The 12,768-nt window shown below is 38.8% G+C and overlaps 2 protein-coding genes across 2 annotated transcripts in view; both read right to left on the bottom strand.

Annotated features, from left to right (window-relative positions):
• LOC129488157 (hsc70-interacting protein-like) overlaps positions 1 to 11,586 on the bottom strand; it is a 146,361-nt gene extending 134,775 nt beyond the window's left edge. Inside the window, exon 1 of the mRNA XM_063645628.1 lies at positions 11,363 to 11,586. The gene's annotated coding sequence lies outside the window, so the exon portion shown is untranslated. The remainder of the gene's footprint in view (positions 1 to 11,362) is intronic.
• The window catches only part of GULP1 (GULP PTB domain containing engulfment adaptor 1), a 1,103,064-nt gene that overhangs the window by 930,103 nt on the left and 160,193 nt on the right, over positions 1 to 12,768 (bottom strand). The window lies entirely within an intron of this gene.

The following is a 12,768-nucleotide window of genomic DNA, read 5'->3' as shown; positions in this document are numbered from 1 at the left end:
CAGAATTTGCAATTATTTAGCTCATTGAATTAGAATTTTAATCCATTAGGTTAACCTCAGGTTAGGAAGATAAAATTAGTAAACTGGAAGGTAGAATAAGGAAATTTAAGGAGAAATTGAAAGGCATGAAAGTAAAATGAAAACATTTAACATAAATTTGTTAAATGTTCCAGAAAGAGATAAGGGGGAATCAGGTTTTCAAAAATAATTTATGTTATTATATAGAAATGTTATTAATTTGCCTATGTTGATTATGTATTCTATAACTTTGCTGAACTGATTTACTGGTTCGAACACCCTTTGGTAGAATCCTTAGGGTTTTCTACATATAAGATCATGTCATCTGCAAACAGGGACAATTTGCCTTTTTCTTTTCCAGTTCTGAATCCTTTTATTCTTTCTCTTGCCTAATTGCTCTGACTAGGACTTCCAGTACTATGCTGAATAACAGTGGTGACAGTGGGAATTTTTGTCTTGTTCTAGATTTAGAGAAAAGCTTTCAACCTTTCCCCTTTAAGTATGATGTTAGCTGTGGGCTTGTAATATACAGCCTTTGTTGTGTTAAATTACAGTCCTTCCTTACCTAAATGTTGAGAATTTTTATTATGAAAGGATATTTAATTTTGTCAAATGATTTATCCTCATCTATTAAAATGATTATGTTTTTTGCTCTTAATTCTGTTAATACAGCATATTACATTTATGGATTTGTGTATGTTGAGCTATTCTTGCAACCCAGGCATAAATTCCACTTAATCATGGTGAATGATCTTTTTAATGTGCTGTTGGATTTGGCTTGCTAGTATTTTGTTGAAGATTTTTGTATCTATGTTCATCAGTGTAAAGGCCACTGGCCTATGGTTTCTTTTCTGTAGTGTCCTTGTCTGGATTTGGGATCAAGGTAATGCTGGTGCCATCAAATTAGTTTGGAAGTATTCTTTCCTGTTTAATTTTCCTAAAGAGTTTGAGAAGGGTTGGTATCAGGTCTTCAAATGTTTGGCAGACCTGATACCAGCAGTGAAGTTATCAGGTCCTGGGCTTTTCTTCAACGTGAGACTTTTTATTACTGATTCAATCTCCTTACTCATTTTTCTGTTGAGATTTTCTGTTTATTATTCAATCTTGGTAGGTTGTACGTGTTTAGGAATTTATCCATTTCCTCTAGGTTATTCAACTTCTTGACATATAACTGTTCATTATTGTCTCTTGTGATCCTTTGTATTTCTGTTATATTAGTGGTAACGTCTCCTTTTTAATTTCTGATTTATTTAAATCTTTTTTTTTTAGTCTAAAGGTTTATCAATTTTACCATTTCAGAAAAGTAGCTCTTACTATGGTTGATCTTTTCTATTGTTTTTATAGCCTCTATATTATTTATTTCTGCTCAGATCTTTATTATTTACCTGCTTCTGCTTACTTTGGGCTTTTTCTTTTACTAGTTCCTTGATATGTAAAGTTAGGCAGTTTATTTAAGATCTTTTTATTTTTCTTAATGCAGGCATTTATTGCTAAAAACTTTTCTCTTAGAACTGCTTTTGTTGCATCCTATAAGTTTTGGTATGTTGTGTTTTCATTTTTATTTGTCTCAAGTTTTTTTTTTAATTTCTCTTTTGATTTCTACTTTCACTGAATGGTTGGTTGTTCAGGAGTACATTGTTTAATTTATGCATATTTGTGAATGTTTCAGCTTTCCTCCTGTTATCAATTTCTAGTTTCATCATTATGATCAGAAGCAATACTTGATATACTTTCAGGCTTAAATTTTGGCACCTAACATAATGATCTATCCTGTTGAATGTTCGAATGTACCACGTGCACTTGAAAAGAATGTGTATTCTGCTGCTGGTGGATAGAATGTTCTGTATGTCTCTGTTAGGTCTATTTGGTCTATAGTGTTTTCAAGTTTGTTGTTTTCATATTGATTTTCTGTCTGGGTGATCTATCCGTTGTTGAAACTGGAGTTGTTTACAGGTTTAAAAAAATACTATTTCCATGTTTTTTTCCATGCCTAAGTAATAAATATTTTAAAGTAAAGCAACTTTAAAAGACTACAATGGAAATTTTAAATAATGCCTATGTTAAATTATTCTATAACTTGTATTCAAGGGATTAACTGAATAAGCACCTCATTGTAACAAAAAGAATATGAAATGACATATATACAGAGCTGACTACAAGCTTTGCTTCGGGATGTTCTTAATCAAAGTGCTGCAGTAGACAATCTGCTTTTGTAATATCCAAAAAATTGCTAATACATAATACTCAAAACAAACTGTAAAATGAAAACTCCAAATTGAGGCTTCACGTATGTCAGTGTGTGCCAGGTTTTTTTCAGTGTGCCAGTATTTTCAAATGGAGGATTTTAATTGAATGTTTTGTTCCCATATTTCAGACTTCAATTTATATCCCTCAGAGCACAAAAGAAGGAATTAGACTAAGACAAAGCATAATGTCACAATAGGACAGTCGCTACAAAGAGGAACATTTAAGACCTCTGAATTTTCAGTATACTACGAAAGCAATGTTAATATCAAAGTTTTGTTAAATGTCATTATGCACATTTAAGCTGCTACAATCATGGTTTTTGGCCATGTATTCATTTTTCTCCTACCATTTAGCTATTAAACTTTCATTGCTATAATTTCAAAGACATTGAGTTTGGAAATATTAATATCAATATAAAATTATAGAAAAACTGATGTAAAATAATTTTACATAATGTGAACTAAAAGAGTAATGTTTCTTTGTTAATTTAAAGGATAAGAGTTCCGTATTTTTTTTTTTTTTTAGGATTTAGGTCTTTATAGGCCAGGCGCGGTGGCTCATGCTTGTAATCCCAGCACTTTGGGAGGCCGAGGTGGGCGGATCACGAGGTCAGGAGATCGAGACCACGGTGAAACCCCGTCTCTACTAAAAATACAAAAAATTAGCTGGGTGTGGTGGCGGGCGCCTGTAGTCCCAGCTACTTGGAGAGGCTGAGGCGGGAGAATGGCGTGAACCTGGGAGGCGGAGCTTGCAGTGAGCCGAGATCGCGCCACTGCACTCCAGCCTGGGTGACAGAGCAAGACTCCGTCTCAAAAAAAAAAAAAAAAAAAAATCTTAACCACCTATGGTAACAATGATGAAAAATTCCTTGGAATTTTCATCACAACAAAAGTCAGAGAGGTCCATCAGCCTTTGCTCACCTCCTCATCACCTATAGCCTCTGAAATGCCCTTTGGCCAAGGCTTCATCACACTTTAAAGTCTAGTTGTCTAGTTGTTTCTGCATTCAGTTTGAACACTGGACTCTTTGCTGAGGCCAAGAACTAGAGGGTCAAAGGTTGAGCATCTCTGAGCACATCAGGCGTCATCTTTCTTCTTCTACCTAATACTATGTACTTAATACACAATTTACTTCTACAAAAGTTCTTTCATGAGGAAGATACAGTTTCTAAAACTCTATGTGTAATTCAACACTAGCTTTTTTTGAAATGGAGATAAAACTATTTAATATTTAAATGTTAGACATAGATCTTAAAAGCTGACAAAAATAGATTCCATATGTCTATGAAAAAATGAATAGAAACTAAGTTTTAAATATTTATATTAATATGAACATAGAATAAACAAAATATAAAGTTAAAAAAACTCCTTAATACTAAGATATATGTATGAATAAAAAAAGTCTTAAAACACTAAGTCCTGCAGGTCAGATATACAATTATTTTAAACTATTTTACATGTATAGTAACAGTGATTGTGGTTTTAATACTTTCATATTATATTTACAGCTGTGGGTTAGGCCTCTAGCAGGTGAGCTATGACTAAATGTAAATGACTACCAATAGCCTTTGTAATTGGCAGCAGTTATTTCTTTGAAAATATATAAAGGACATGATTTAAAAGCTAATATATGGATATTATACTCTGCATGATGAACAAATTTGTCATTCAACAGTCACATTTTCAGCCTGATCTCTTCATCCCCCATTTTCATTCTTGCATCTTGAGGCCCTAGCCTCAGAACCATGACAATTATCTCTAATACTCACGAAATGATCCAGGTGTGTGGTTTACCTGGCTTCCAATTCCCTCAATCATTCATCCATAGACCTTTAGCTTTTTTCTTCCAAAAATATTTTATAGCATGTCAGTTAGATGTATTATTTGGGAATGATAAATTGTGAAAGTTAAATGAAGTGTGAAATGTTCTGCTCTGGGATCCATATCACACATAGATCAAAAAGAACTTTGTTTCATTAATTGTCTGCCTCTGGTTCTCTTATATCTAGTTTTCTTTCCTAGGGCTTTGACCTGAAGCTTAGAATTGAGTTTGGGACAAATGTGTCTGTGGGATGTTGCATGGACTCCTTATCATAATCTGAATGCTAAGGTGAAACTATGGAACTGAGTCTTCCTCCAACAAGTGAGAGAAAAGGATGTCTTATGACACACCCAGATAACTGGTGGCTATAGTTATACTTGCTAGGATTTGGGTGCGTGGTGCTTGGCTTTGGTTAGCACCCTTGGTCTTACTTCCCCAAAAAGAAAACCTCTGAGTGATGGATATCTTTCTTATTTCTATCACCTGGCAGGATTTGCAGAATAATTGCTCAGAATTAGAATATTGATCCAGATTTTCACATTAGCCATCTCTCTTGTTCCTTTTAAGCTACAGCCAGAGATTGGTGGTTAGTTCATAGGAATAAGTAGGGTTAGTTTAAAAGTGTAAGCAAAAACTTAAAAACAACTAATGAGTTTAGAATGTAATGACCAATGTATAAGTTTTGAAATATAATTTCTCCCTCTCCAGTCCTCATTTTTGTTAAAAAACAAATAATCATAGGACTAAGTTGTTTGCAAAATAGATTTTAGTTTTATACTTGGCATAATTATTTGCATAAAGTACAGCAAGAATAACTATTTCTACATAGGCCTTTTGGATTGCCTTTGATGGAACTCTGTTTCCTCAAGGAATCTCAGGTAAGACCTTTTAAATCCAAGCCCAGGCATGGATTTCTATCCTCGAATACCTGTGACTTGGGTGATTCTCTCCTCTTAATGTCCCAAGATAAACGTGGAGCTCCTAGGCTCCACTCAACGTTACAGAATAACACTTTACTGACCACAGATCAGGAACACTGCACAGGGACTGTGTAGGCAAGGGTATGAGGCCAGGTTCCCCACTGGGCTTTTATCGGCTCTGCAAGTCAAGATTGACTCTTTAAAGGGAAGCATACACTTCCAGTCAAAGCCTTGGTAAAGTTACCAGTTTTTCCAATTGTGTCCTCTTGCGAAAGAAAATGTATTCTTATTGCACTGATGCAAACAACCATATTGCCATAAGTTAAAAATACTCACAGATAGTTTCCCAATTCTAAAGGAATCAGGCAGACAGAAACAAACATGTTTCAAATCTTGATCACAAAAATATACCTTACTCAATTACTAAAGGCTGTAAATAGTTCAAAATAAGTTTCCTTGACTCTGAAAAGCAAAACAAGGATCAGCAATATTCTAAGCAAAAATCAAAACCATTGCTTCAGTTTCCTGAGTTCAGTCCATTTAGTTCTTGTACGTTTCCCTTTATTCTAATGTTATAATCTCCAAAGTTATCAGAAGCCTGTATTTGAGAGCACCTGCTAAAGCTCCATAGCTTATTATAAATGATCTTTTGAAAAGGATTAAAACGGGACAATTGTCTGTGAATAACAAAAAATCCAGGGAAGTTACAGTTAGAAACACAATTGACAAAGAAGTTTGGTTATCTCCATAGCTTACAATAACTTAACAACCTTAATTATGATTGATAGCATACACTTAGACATTAGAACTTTAGAAATCCCATACAGTTTTGGAACATATATTAGCATTATTCATAAAACATAACATAAAGAAGATTGAACATCATTTTGGCAATCCCATGTACCTAAATATGTCAAATAATCCTGCTTGCCTCTTGTCAGGCCTCTGAGCCCAAGCTAAGCCATCATATCCCCTGTGACCTGCAGGTACACATCCAGATGGCCAGTTCCTGCCTTAACTGATGACATTCCACCACAAAAGAAGTGTAAATGGCCGGTCCTTGCCTTAAGTGATGACATTACCTTGTGAAAGTCCTTTTCCTGGCTCATCCTGGCTCAAAAAGCACCCCCACTGAGCACCTTGCAACCCCCACTCCTGCCCACCAGAGAACAAACCCCCTTTGACTGTAATTTTCCTTTACCTACCCAAATCCTATAAAACGGCCCCACCCCTATCTCCCTTCCCTGACTCTCTTTTCGGACTCAGCCCGCCTGCACCCAGGTGAAATAAACAGCCATGTTGCTCACACAAAGCCTATTTGTGGTCTTTTCACACGGACGCCCATGAAATTTGGTGCCGTGACTCAGATCGGGGGACCTCCCTTGGGAGATCAATCCCCTGTCCTCCTGTTCTTTGCTCCGTGAGAAAGATCCACCTACAACCTCAGATTCCTCAGACCGACCAGCCCAAGAAACATCTCACCAATTTCAAATCCAGTAAGTGGTCTCTTTTTACTCTCTTCTCCAACCTCCCTCACTATCCCTCAACCTCTTTCTCTTTCAATCTTGGCGCCGCACTTCAATCTCTCCCTTCTTTTAATTTCAATTCCTTTCATTTTCTGGTAGAGACAAAGGAGACACGTTTTAACCGTGGACCCAAAACTCCGGCGCCGGTCACGGACTAGGGAAGGCAGCCTTCCCTTGGTGTTTAATCATTGCAGAGACGCCTCTCTGATTATTCACCCAGGTTTCAGAGGTGTCGGACCACGCAGGGACGCCTGCCTTGGTCCTTCACCCTTAGCAGCAAGTCCCGCTTTTCTGGGGAAGGGGCAATTACCCCAACCCCTTCTCTCCATGTCTCTACCCCTTCTCTGCCTTTCTGGGGGGCAAGAAACCCCCAACCCCTTCTCCTTCACCCTGAGCGACAAGTCCTGCTTTTCTAGAGGAGGGGCAAGTACCCCAACTTCATATCTCTGCACCCCAATCCCTTATTTCTGTGCCCCAACCTCATATCTCTTCGCGTCTTCCTCTGGTATCCCCCCACCTTAACCCACAAGTATGGGACATCTCTACTCCTTCCCTGGCAACCGATCACATGCCCGTTACCATCCCATTGAAACCTAATCACCCTTACCCAGCTCAACGCCAATCAATATCCCATCCCACAGCATGCTTTAAAAGGATTAGAGCCTGTTATCACTCGCCTGCTACAGCATGGGCTTCTAAAACCTATAACTCTCCTTACAATTCCCCCATTTTACCTGTCCAAAAACCGGACAAGTCTTACAGATTAGTTCAGGATCTGTGCCTTATCAACCAAATTGTTTTGCCTATCCATCCTGTGGTGCCCAACCCATACAGTCTTTTGTCCTCAATACCTTCCTCCACAACTCACTATTCCATTCTCAATCATAAAGATGCTTTTTTCACTATTCCCCTGCAACCCCTCATCCCAGCCTCTCTTTGCTTTCACTTAGACTGACCCTGACACCCATTAGGCTCAGCAAATTATCTGGGCTGTACCGCAGCTGCAAGGTTTCACAGACAGCTCCCATTACTTCAGTCAAGCCCAAATTTCATCCTCATCTGTTACCTATCTCAGCATAATTCTCATAAAAACACACATGCTTTCCCTGCTGATCGTGTCCAATTAATCTCCCAAACCTCAATCCCTTACAAAACAACTCCTTTCCTTCCTAGGCATGGTTAGTGCAGTCCGAATTCTTACACAAGAGCCAGGACCCCACCCTGTAGCCTTTCTGTCCAAATAACTTGACCTGTTTTAGCATAGCCCTCATGTCTGCGTGCAGCGGCTGCCACTGCTTTAATACTTTTAGAGGCCCTAAAAATCACAAACTATGCTCAACTCACTCTCTACAGCTCTCATAATTTCCAAAATCTATTTTCTTACTCACACCTGACACATATACTTTCTGCTCCCTGGCTCCTTCAGCTATACTCACTCTTTGTTAAGTCTCCACAATTACCACTGTTCCTACCCCGGACTTCAATCTGGCCTCCCACATTATTCCAGATACCACACCTGACCCTCATGACTGCATCTCTCTGATCCGCCTGACGTTCACCCCATTTCCCCACATTTCCTTCTCCCCTGTTTCTCACCCTGATCACACTTAGTTTATTGACGGCAGTTGCACCAGGCCTAATCGCCACACACCAGCAAAGGCAGGCTATGCTATAGTACAAGCCACTAGCCCACCTCTTAGAACCTCTCATTTCCTTTCCATCATGGAAATCTATCCTTAAAGAAATAACTTCTCAGTGTTCCATCTGCTATTCTACTACTCCTCAGGGATTATTCAGGCCCCCTCCCTTCCCTACACATCAAGCTCAAGGATTTGCCCTGACCCAGGACCGGCAAATTAGCTTTACTCAACATGCTCCAAGTAAGATAACTAAAATACCTCTTAGTCTAGGTAGACACTTTCACTGGATAAGTCGAGTCCTTTCCCACAGGGTCTGAGAAGGCCACCGCAGTCATTTCTTCCCTTCTGTCAGACATAATTCTTCAGTTTAGCCTTGTTATTCCCTTCTGTCAGACATAATTCCTCAGTTTAGCCTTCCCATCTCTATACAGTCTGATAACAGACCAGCCTTTATTAGTCAAATCAGCCAAGCATTTTTTCAGGCTCTTAGTATTCAGTGACAGACTAATGGTCTATTAAAAACACACCTCACCAAGCTCAGCTACCAACTTAAAAACGACTGGACAATACTTTTACCACTTTCGCTTCTCAGAATTCAGGCCTGTCCTCAGAATGCTACAAGATACAGCCCATTTAAGCTCCTGTCCTGTATAGACACTCCTTTTTATTAGGCCGCAGTATCATTCCAGACACCAGACCAACTTAGACTGTGCCCCCAAAAACTTGTCATCCCTACTATCTTCTGTCTAGTCATACTCCTATTCACTGTTCTCAACTACTCATACATGCCCTGCTCTTGTTTACACTGCCAGTTTACACTGTTTCTCCAAGCCATCACAGCTGCTATCTCCTGGTACTATCCCCAAACCGCCACTCTTAATTCTTAAATAAATAATCTTTGCTGGCAAGGCTATGCTGAACCTCCTTAGGCACTCTCTAATTAGATGTCCTGGGTCCTCCCAATTCTTAGTCCTCTAATACCTGTTTTTCTCCTTCTCTTATTCCATTTAGTTTTTCAATTCATACAAAACTGTATCCAGGACATCACCAATAATTCTAAATGACAAATGTTTCTTCTAACAACCCCACAATATCACCCCTTACCACAAAATCTTCCTTCAGCTTAATCTCTCCCACTCTACGTTCCCACGCCACCCCAATCCCGCTCGAAGCAGCCCTGAGAAGCATCGCCCATTATCTCTCCATACCATCCCCCAAAATTTTCGCCATGCCAACACTTTACCACTATTTCATTTTATTTTTCTTATTAATATAAGAAGACAGGAATGTCAGGCCTCTGAGCCCAAGCTAAGCCATCATATCCCCTGTGACCTGCAAGTACACATCCAGATGTCCAGTTCCTGCCTTAACTGATGACATTCCACCACAAAAGAAGTGAAAATGGCCGGTCCTTGCCTTAAGTGATGACATTACCTTGTGAAAGTCCTTTACCTGGCTCAGAAAGCACCCCCACTGAGCACCTTGCGACCCCCACTCCTGCCCGCCAGAGAACAAACCCCCTTTGAGTGTAATTTTCCTTTACCTACACAAATCCTATAAAACGGCCCCACCCCTATCTCCCTTCGCTGACTCTTTTCAGACTCAGACCGCCTGCAACCAGGTGAAATAAATAGCCATGTTGCTCACACAAAGCCTGTTTGTAGTCTTTTCACACGGACGCACATGAAACCTCTCTTTTCTGGATGTTTCAGGGGCCCTCTAGGTATCCAAAAAGCCAGGTGTCAGGAAAGACAATTTCAAAACCGAAGTTTGATTTTGGGAAGACTGTAAAATATGCTTGAAGTTTAAAACACTTGATATTATGAAATAGAACTCTACCATAAGTTACTTATTTTGCCAAAATGATGACTCAGAAATTTTAAAGAAACAATCTTTTATAACTCTTTGTAAATTTTGCCAAAGAATAGTGCCTTAAGAAAACCTTGTTGTGCTTCTATTTTAATGATCAATTTATAGAAAAACCATATAGTACCGTTTGTGAATTTAGTCAATATGCTCACACAGAGAACCTCTTCTGCAAGATTTATTCCCACAATCCTTCCACCACTTGTTGGAACCTTCAGCTTTATCCTATCTAATTCAAAACAATCCTTTAACCCTAGGCAAAAATTTACATTTCCATGTCTTTTTATAACTTTTCACCAAAAGAAACCACATTGTACTCTTCTTACACATCTTGCATGTAAATCTATTTCCAGTAGTCTCAATTACATGTTATAATGGTAACTCCTGGCAATTAACTTTAATGTAAGACCTGGTAGGTTGTTTTGTGTGCTAGGTGCATAATTAAAGGTGTGGTTAATTCCTTATGTTCCTAAGCATTATCAGTTGTAAAGCCAGCAAGTCAAATAGTTCTCAAAACCCAGAAAGTAGTTTATAACTGTAAAATATTTAGCAAATCTTGCATCTGTCCTGCATAGTTTAGTTCACCTGTTTACATTTTAATGACACCTGCATTTCACCAATAATCTTTAAGGCTGTTTTGATTTCTCAAAGATTAAAGTCACATGAAATAAAAGGTACCGCAGCTTTTAACTTCCCTTTAAAAAAATTTGATCCAAGCACTTGTCTTTTGTAGGCCAAATTAACTAGAGCTCTTTTTACAGACTTTACACACATCACAGACACAGGAAGGAGAAAGCCCAGGTCCCACAAGATTCTTTTTCATGACCAACACTTTACAGAGAATATAAAGTGATAGTTGGGGGGCCTGGCCTAGTAAAGTCTTCTAAAAGGGGAAAAAAAAAAAAAAACCTATAAAAGTTAACTGCTGATGGGGTGGAGAAGAGGAAAGAAAAGAAATGGTTTTAAAATACCCGGGGAGGAACCTCTTACTCTAGTGCAAGTTGTTCCTCCACCAGGGAGACAAGTTTAATTGCTGTGGGATGGAGCTGATCCCAGGAGGGGGAGACTCCCGCCAACCAACCACCCACGGTGCCTCAGCCGTGTGTCCCAGCTCCGGCAGGGAGGGGGGAAGGGGGAGTGGAGGGGAGCCGCTGCTTGCTGGTCTGTTCCAAAAAAGGAAGGAAAGGCCATGGAGACTGAGGCCAACCTCTCTGACCCCTGGGAGTGACTGAGACGGGGGCATCTTTTCCCCTACCTTCAGAAATACTAGGATGAAAAAGCTTAGAAGCCACAGTGAGAGGTTTTGAGTTCCCATTTCACTCACCACTTCTCAAGTCCTATGTTGTGTGCCAAAAATGTTGCAGGACATTTCCTTAGTTCACCAAAAGATGGAGTCTTTGTCTCAGAGCCGTGAAAAGCTAGGCTTGTAGATGACCTGAAGGGTAGGCAGGGTTTTATTCGGTAAAAAGGGAAAAAAGGGGTAACAGGGACTCTTCTCAAGGCCAGAGATTCTGGTAGTGTGCTTCCCTCCTTGCAGCTTGAATTTCTGGTTCCACCCAGGAAGAGGAGGGGCCAGGCTCCTCTCCATTGCAAACAGGTGTGAACTTCTGTGCCTCCAAGCCAGTGTGCAGGCCGGCCGGAGTTTTGCCAGGGAGCCGTTCCCATCTGTCTCTCTCACCATTACAATGGTACACAGTAAAAATTAGCTATCATTATTGTAAAGCCATAAGGATAAGCAGAGTGCTTCTTTCAAATAATAAATAAATGAGTCCACTTCTACTCTTAACCACCACCAGCTAGTCCCCCAAACCCCACCCCTGCCAAAATAAAGTTTGACAATAAGAGCAGAAGAATAAGTGAGATTAAAGGTAGATTAATCTTTTAAAAAATGTAGTCAGTGCTATATTGTGATTGAATATGAACAATTATATCATGGAATATTTTTGTGACTTCTATAAAATTACATAGCTGCAGAAGATGATTTCTAAGGTTTCTCTCACACTTTAAAATTTAAATTCTGTCTTCCTCTCTGAGGATATAACATGAAGTGTTAGATAAAGGAATAGATCATTATTCTTAAGATTAGATATAAAAGAACAAGAAGAGAAAACATATTAAATTATTTCACTGAAATATATATGTATAAATTTTTATTTTAGTTCTATTTATATATGTAAGTAAAAATGAACAAGCTAAGCTATTGGAATAAAAGTGAATGATTCATTTTATTTGCAGCTTACCAGAATGTGAATTCCACTTAGCTCAATAAAAATGACATACATTGCCCTCATAATTAGAAAAAGCCTGGATGACAGTAGCAATGGATATAGGCTTTTATTTCCTGTTAGGACTCACTTGGTTTGTCATCTTGCTTCTCTCTGTGTGTTGGTTTTCACACTGGGGACAGGGCCACAAACAACTTTACACTAACATGCTGAAAATCTCCTTGACAGATAATAAAGGAACTCTTATTACCATCTATAGTATGAAAAAATTCATGATTGAACTCATGTTCAAGCAAGGTTCTTTATAGTCAATTGTCTGTTACCAGAGGAAAATTGCATTAATGGTGATTCAGGGAGTCATTGAGAATCTCTCTCATTACATGTTCATGGTATTTGAACTAAATGTCTTTAGTTAAAGCCAGAAAGGTAAATTAGTAGCATGTCCATGAACTTTACTATCTAAATTGGGACACTAGTGAGAATGAAAATGTTGGTATTTGAGAAT

The sequence above is a fragment of the Symphalangus syndactylus genome, chromosome 8, assembly GCF_028878055.3.
Source record: "Symphalangus syndactylus isolate Jambi chromosome 8, NHGRI_mSymSyn1-v2.1_pri, whole genome shotgun sequence".
Lineage (NCBI taxonomy): Eukaryota > Metazoa > Chordata > Mammalia > Primates > Hylobatidae > Symphalangus > Symphalangus syndactylus.
Note: the sequence above shows the minus strand (reverse complement) of the source record. Positions and strands in the feature narration are given on the sequence as shown.